Source organism: Pundamilia nyererei, unplaced genomic scaffold, assembly GCF_000239375.1.
Source record: "Pundamilia nyererei isolate P.nyererei 1_Seehausen unplaced genomic scaffold, PunNye1.0 scaffold00208, whole genome shotgun sequence".
Taxonomy (NCBI): domain Eukaryota; kingdom Metazoa; phylum Chordata; class Actinopteri; order Cichliformes; family Cichlidae; genus Pundamilia; species Pundamilia nyererei.
This window is the reverse complement of record NW_005187609.1, coordinates 919,317-925,613: the sequence shown is the minus strand read 5'-3', so window position 1 is coordinate 925,613 and position 6,297 is coordinate 919,317. Positions and strand designations below refer to the sequence as shown.

The 6,297-nt window shown below is 39.5% G+C and overlaps 1 protein-coding gene across 1 annotated transcript in view; it reads right to left on the bottom strand.

The window, feature by feature from the left end:
* The window catches only part of bcar1 (BCAR1 scaffold protein, Cas family member), a 46,308-nt gene that overhangs the window by 38,521 nt on the left and 1,490 nt on the right, over window positions 1-6,297 (bottom strand). The window lies entirely within an intron of this gene.

Genomic DNA, 6,297 nt, shown 5'->3' with positions numbered 1-6,297 from the left:
CAGTCTAGCTCCTATTCTGTGAATTGGTTGTGAACCACAAGCCAAGCAATTTAGTCTTCACAAATGCCATCCCACACCATGGACCAGTGCGTAGAAGTAGAAGGGAAGAACAGATTAAGATCCTTTGGCAGAAAGGTGGGGTGGCATGGTGCTAAAGTGGTTTGCACTGTGGTCTCACAGCCAGAAGGTTCAGATTTTGAACCCACGGGCCAGCTTAGGTCATTCTGTGTGGGTTCTCCCAAGGAACTCTAGCTTCCTCCCACAGTGCAAAGACATGGGTTAACTGGTAATTCTAAATTGTCCAAAGGTGTGAATCAGAGCATAAACAGTTGTCTCTCTTGTGGTAGACTGGCGGCATTTCCGGGGTGTACCCTGCCTGTCCCCCTCACAGCTCTGTGACTGACAACATCAATGAAATGAAGACATCGTCCACACTAACTCTGAGTGTGGATGTAAGACAGACAGTTTCCCAAGTGCATAAAATAAAGCATCAGTGAGCAGCACATAAATACCAGTCATTTTACATTTTCACTTTCATTAGCGTTTAGTTGTACAACACCTACTATATTAATAAAGTTTAACGTATTTGAAGCCAGAAAGGAAAGTTGGCAATGCTTCTGTCTGTGCAAGTTAACAGAGTATCATTACTCTATCGTTAAGACACGGGAAAATGTGATGGATTATAATTGTTATTCCAGCAGAGGTCTACAAAACCAGTCTAAACATTTAAATGATCCTTATTATAGCAAAGGTAAAACATAGGAGAATTTTAGTAACCTTAAAATTATCACTGCTGACCTGACTACAGCTGCCCTGCAGAGCTGCAGTTTCACACTTAATTCTGGTTCGGTGGACTTGCACCTATTCCAAGTGTCTTTTCCAGCATTAACTGTGTTTAAGATTTTTTATTTCAACACAACATTTTTCATTCTTTCAAGTGCAGCCACGGTGGTGTTTCAAAAACAGCATCAAACATAACACCGAGACTACATGCAAATCTGATATAAGGTCCATAAGAACAAATAGAGGTGTTCTGTTTTAGGATCTTATGTTTTCAGGCTTGTAGAACAAAACAGTGGCAAAAAATATTGAGAAAAAAAAGATGTGATTTCCCACATGGTTGTCTCTAATTTGGAAGATAAGCTATTCTGGAGCAGTGGTGCGCCACAGTAAGAAGTGACGGTCCCTTTATAATACTAAAAACTCGGGTATAAGCCTTAAACTATCTGGATAATTCCAAATCCAGCTTCATAAAGCAGAACAATTGGTCACATTGACCAAATATAACAAGTTCTTTCTTCAGTCCAAGCGAAGGTTTAAATTTGCAGAATTCACTGAAAGTGCTCAAGAGATACCGTGTTTTTAAGAATGGGACGGATGGACAGACAGCCTAAAGAGTTTGTGCTAGACAAAATAAACTTGCACACTCCTATTCTTGCTTTTCACAGATCACAGTTATTTTTTTAAGACAACTTAAGATTTCAAAGATAGATGAACATCTAAATTACCATCTTATGAAAAGGCTTTCCACATAGAATAAATCAGAAATAAAACTGCAGTATCTCCCGTCACGTAAAGCCCTGTCCCCAACTGTCACACATCACGTTTCATCATGACACTTGCACTTTTCATAGCAAACATCTCAACAGAGGATGTTAAGATCTGGCGAAAGGTGGGATTTAAGATGGTGTGTGTGCGTGTGTGTTTGTAGTTAGATAGGGAAAAGGACCTTTTCTCTCTCTAAGTAGCCAATCAGTCACTCTCCACACCTACAGTTTGCGCACTACATAAGCAGAGAAAGTCCTCCTCAATGATAGAAATTCAAGAATTCAAGGAATCTTGGTGCAGTGGTTAGCACTGTCTAACAGATGCATGGATGGATTTCTAACCAGAGGAAAGACCAGCTGATTACTTCACAACTGTTCTGAATTGGGACATACTGCATTTGGTCTGTAAACAGAACTCTCACATTTGGAGAACAGCAATACTGAGTGACTACCTGCTCCTAAGGCTCAACAGCAACCTTAGAGGGATTCAAGAATCCAGGACATGCAATCGGTGTGTTACCCATCAAGTTCAGGTCTTGTGGATACTTGGGGTGTATACCTAAGAAGCCTGACCTGTTTGCCAGCTTTTCCCTACAGAGTGGACTCAGTAAGTGCAGAGCAAAACTGAGGAGGTCTGCTACTGTCTGGAACCTCACATAAAAAAATGGCAGAAATCAGAGAAGACTGGTTAAAATGCTGTATCACACAGTGTATTCTGATGATGTAGGCGCTGTCCCTTGACTCTTGTCATCACAGTAGCACCATCTGTTCTGAAAACCCATCACAACTCAGACTGTAAAGACACTGATGGCGCAGACATTGTGTGTCACTTCTGCCTTCAAAAATTGACGACAAAAACTGACTCAACCCTTGTCTTTCTGACACAATCTAACATAAACCAATGTCCCTCTTTTAATGACCGGTAGGTGGAGTTATTTGATATGATGAAGAGAAAATTGGTGGTTTTCAGATCTTCTCCACTTCTACAATGTGTGCATAAACTCTTTGGCCCGTTTTTCATTTATATCAGGCCAACAGGAAGTCTTTTACTTCATTCAAACTGCAAAAATCTAATTATCTAATAAATTATTCATGTTATCCAACATAGTCTGAATTTTAACAGATAAGTTAGAAAATGTTCTCAATAAAAGAAATGCACACATTAATACTGGATGTTGAATTTTAACTTTTGAACCAAATTATGAGTGGAAAATGATGGCACTGTTGGGGTATTGCATTTCCCACAATAGTGAAACACATGCTTAGCAACAGATTACACATGGTGACAGTACCATTGAGTTTAGAAGTCCTCTCAAAGTGTGCTCGACTTCTACATACCTGAACAGTACAGTCATTTTCATGTGAAAAGGAAAGGCTCCAGTTTCACACAGCACAAAGACACTTTCTGCATTCATGGTTACAAACGTTCTGCAACTTCATCGTTTTATTTATGATAACCAATCTATATCTTGGGGTCTTGGTCACAAGCAGAGTCGTGACTTCATGTCCAACATCCACAGTGATCTGGACACTTCACTGGTCCACTGTATTAAAGACAGAGCTGAGTGATACCTACTTTTCCACCCTCACCTATAATACAAGTGGAAGAAATGAATCTGCGTCAAAGGTTTTCTGAGCTTACCCTTAAAGAGGATGAGGAGCTCAGTCAATTGGAAGGGGCTAAGAGTAGGATCCCTGCTCTTCCACATTAAAAAAAGAGGCCAAACGGGTGTTTTACTCGTTTGGCCAGGACACTCTGGATGCCTCCCGGTTCAGGTGTTTTGAGAATGTCCATAGGCAGACTTGGGACACAATAGAGATATTTTGTCTCCTGGATTGCTTTGGAATGCCTCACTGTCCTCCGAAAAGAGCAGGTGGAGGTGGCCGACGGAGAGAGTCCTGCTTAGAGTGCTGCCCCTGGGAACTAGACCCGGATAAGCAGAACAAGACAGACGGCTGGATGGACAGACTTTTTGTCAGAGGGTTTTCTTTGGATTACTCATTGTAAATACTATCACATAGTTGCTTTTTTACATTAGCCTAATGGTAGCTCACAGGAGACTGGTAAAAGCTACTACACAGAGACCACATGCTAGGGGGGTAGACAGAGCATCAGAGTTATAGGCTGTGTAGTGGTGGGTCTTCACAGAATACTGCTGGCAAAAAATGCTTTGTGTGTGCATTTGTCTGGCACAGCTAGAGGACAGAACACAGTAATGGACTCAACATTGTTTTCATCCTTACTATTTTGGGAACAACATTTACCCAAGAGTGTGGCAAGTAGCATTCTGAGATTTACTCATCAACTACCTGTGCTTGGTGCTGCTCAGGTTTTACGTCACACATTGCAGAATTTGTTCTTTTGAAGCAGAATAAAAACAACATAGTGACAACAAAGTTATTAATTAAGACTGACACATAGACATATAGATATAGATTAACAGACTTATTGCATTGCATTTAAGATGAACCTGCTCTATGTTGCATTAATGCTACAGGTATTATCTACGATAGATCGGATTTTCAATGTTTCCAGTGGTCTGGGTTTTAAATAAATAAATATAGTGCTTGAATATGATTATTTTACATATTTGTAGTTGGAATCTTTTCTTCTCCTTGCTTTGTGCAATAACTGCACATGTATAATCTAATCTAAGTGCTGATGGGGCAGGGCTATTCATTTTCTCAAGTTTATTAATAACTTACATAATAAATTGAATGAGAAGAAATGAATTAAAAACATATAAATCATTATAATAATTGTAATAACTGATTAAAACTACTTAGGAGACTTAAAATAATAACATTAAAAACATGCCTAATGACATACGCAATCATAAGTGTTCCAAAGAAACCTGCACTGTGCAGATGTGATGCGCTAATGTGTTCTAAATAACAAGATTTCTCCACATCTAAGACAGCGAGACTTCTGTATTACTCAGAGAAATGTGTGATATTGATTATTGAGCAATGCATTTCTTAAGGAAACACACTTATCATCATTATGCTATCAGTTCACATCACTGCTGCTCACCTGTCACTCTCATCCTATCTTTAAGTCTTCAGTAAACACAATAAACATTGTGTTGTTAGTATTTGTTTGGTTCTGATGAGTGATTTTTGTTTGCTGTTAGGTTTTATGAGATCTGGATGTTTTGCTAAAAAAAAAATTGGAAATGTTTAAATCTTATATTGTCTCATACTGACAATCTACTGTAAAGATAAATAAAGAAAAAAGATTATGTAATCCCTAAATATTTATTCTATTCTATCAAAATATAACAATAAATAACAGGACATGACTAATGTTGATCAGCAATGCATGTTTAAAAGAAATTAAGACATTAACAACAGAAGGATGTGATTCACTACAGGCACGCGCTGAAAACCTGTCACAAAGGGAGGTAATCCTTGGATACTTTACTTATGAATATGTACATATGTATATAGATTTAACTATATCGTACTGTGGTATCATAACTACCTAAAGCTTTATTGACCTCAAATGACACCATTGTATTGTTGGAGTGCACAGTGTGGAGTGAGCAGTGGATCAGGAAGTTGGTTGTGTAATCTAATAGAAAGGTTGTTTTTCCAAAGTGTTCCTGGGAAAGATACTAAATGACCCCATTCTCTGCTCTGGTTTGTAGTGTAAAGTGCTTTTAAAGAACTGAAGCTAAAAAACAAGGACTCTATAAAAGCCAATCCATTTAACACAGAGACTTTGGTCCAACCCTGACTCAAAATGTCGGCTCAGACTTTCACAACAAGAGTGCTGATCTGTTCATCTCACCTCTGTGTTAGTCCGTGTTTACCACACCAGCCATTAGCTTGCATCAGAGCTACACTGTGTGGAGGCAACAAGGAGGCAACCAAAAACTTTAGACAGCTTAGTTGACACGACCTGCAGGCCCGGTCAGCTTTTCTCTGTCTCATTATGTTCTGAGCAACACTTGTTAGGAAACTTTCAGTAATATAACATGTCCACAGCTCCATTGATATTATTGGTCTTCTGTATGCCTGCATTCACCAGAAGAAAAAGTCATGACTCTTACAATGAGCTGAAATTAAACCAGTGGGCAGAAATTAGGTGAATGAAGTAAATTTGTTAATTGTATTAATTTTCCATTGTTGTTTTGTCAATTCAGATTTTTAATATACACCAAATTTTTGTTTTGAATGTATCATCTGTACCACCTTTAGGTGTGCAGTCCCGCTGCAAATAGGCCAGGAAAATGTCACCGTGGATGTCAGGCAACACTCCAGATTAACACAACAGCAGTGTAACAAAGATTTCCTTTATACACGCGGAAAACAAGTATCGCGTTACTTCTTTAAAAGGACCACTGAGCACCGGTGTTAATAACCTGCGTCATTAACAATGGAAGCAGCACAATTCAAACTAAAGTAAGAGCATGTGCATTGCTGAGTACTCTCTGGCAAACAGCCACCGTACAGCACTGTCGCGTGCGTGCGCGTACTCACGCGCCCACGGTAAAGCCTCCAGGAATTGTTTTTAAATGAGAGCTTAAGGAATGCGATAAAGACCAGCAGCACAGCTCCATCAGGGCCATCTCACATCCGCCGCTACAACATCCAAATAATGCAGCTGGCACCCAACAACACACACATATATATGCATTACAACCAGTGTGTGTGTGTGTGTGTGTCCACCCCCAAAACACACACACATATACATGCATTACAACCAGTGTGTGTGTGTGTGTGTGTGTGTGTGTGTGTGTGTGTG